The sequence below is a fragment of the Dermochelys coriacea genome, chromosome 1 (assembly GCF_009764565.3).
Source record: "Dermochelys coriacea isolate rDerCor1 chromosome 1, rDerCor1.pri.v4, whole genome shotgun sequence".
NCBI classification, from domain to species: domain Eukaryota; kingdom Metazoa; phylum Chordata; order Testudines; family Dermochelyidae; genus Dermochelys; species Dermochelys coriacea.
The window spans coordinates 317,466,417-317,467,835 of NC_050068.2; the positions used below are offsets into that span (position 1 = coordinate 317,466,417).

Sequence of the window (1,419 nt, forward strand, 5' to 3'; positions counted from 1 at the left end):
TAGTTGGTCACACTATAATTAAAACAAGGTGTGTGAATCTTCATATACCATTTCCCTGAAAAGAATTAAATAAATATCTCATTGCTCAGCTGCAAGAAACACTTTATTAAAAAAAAAAAAACCTATAATACAAAAATTAAGAACCCAATCCCCTAGTGTTTACTTGCAAGAATACTTCCACTGACTAACAACTGCTCCCAGGAGTAATGGTTGAAGGATCATACCCATCAGGGTTTTAATTCCATTTGGTTTATTTGTTTAGACAGTGTTTTCTTCTACCTGGTTCTTAAAGCTGGTTGAAAGTTTTCTGTCTAAACATTTTTTTGGTGGAAAGTGGCTATTTTGCAATAAAAAAAGTTCTGATATTTTATTTGAAAAAGTTTTGTTAAAGGAAAACAAAAATACTGAAGATTGAAGAAGAGAGAAGTGTTTTGTTTTTGAAGTTTTTCCACAGGGAAAAATCATTTCCTAATATGTTCTCCTAATTTTCTAGATATCTGCACCATAGACTAGTGCATTTATGTAGGGCTAGACTGCCCCCAACTCTTACCTAGTGGAGCTAGGAACTAAGGGCCCACCACCCTTCTCAGCTTAGCACAGTCAGAGCTGTCCAGATTGCAGATCTGGCTGCATTGGAGAGAACAGGAGTGTCACACTGTCTGGATTCAGAGTAGCAGCCGTGTTAGTCTGTATTCGCAAAAAGAAAAGGAGTACTTGTGGCACCTTAGAGACTAACAAATTTATTAGAGCATAAGCTTTCGTGAGCTACAGCTCACTTCATCGGATGCATTTGCTGGAGTGGCTCATGATTGTGAGTGCCTACCTGGTTTCTCTTCAGATCATATAAATCTTTCATCTTTTACTAAAGATTTCCATGGAGAGGCACATTTATGAGTTTCTACCCAATTTTTTAGAGCAGACTGTCAAAAATAGGGTAGATGCCCCAAACTGGTGGTGTGTTCCATAATTAGATTTCTTCAAGCCAGTAACAAATGTGAACTCCTGGATAACTATAACTGTCTTACTATGGAGTCACAGACAGTCCTCTTAGACTCTCCAGTCTATCTTGACACCAAGACAAACTGGATTTATTGATAAATGGTCACTTACACCCAGGGGGTGGGGGTGGGGGTGGGGGGGAACCACTGGATTCAGTTTGCTCTTAGCCCAGACCAATTGGTACCCTAGATCTTATACCAAAAAAGACAACACCTGTAGCAAGTCCTGTACTAAACTGTCCAATGGTTTATTAACTAGGAAAAAGGAATAAGAAGAGTTATTTACAGGCTAAAGCAAGCAAACGTATACACACAAATGAGTTACCATCTAAATCCTAAGAGTGACAGAATTGCAGTGACCTGTCCATTTAAAGTATCTTTGAGGGCAGACCCAGAAGGCAGACCCTGGGGATCTCCAGCT

The 1,419-nt window shown here is 39.1% G+C and overlaps 1 pseudogene; it reads left to right on the plus strand.

The window, feature by feature from the left end:
* Positions 1-819: 819 nt before the first annotated feature.
* LOC119850272 lies at positions 820-925 on the plus strand (annotated as a pseudogene).
* The last annotated feature ends 494 nt before the right edge of the window (positions 926-1,419 follow it).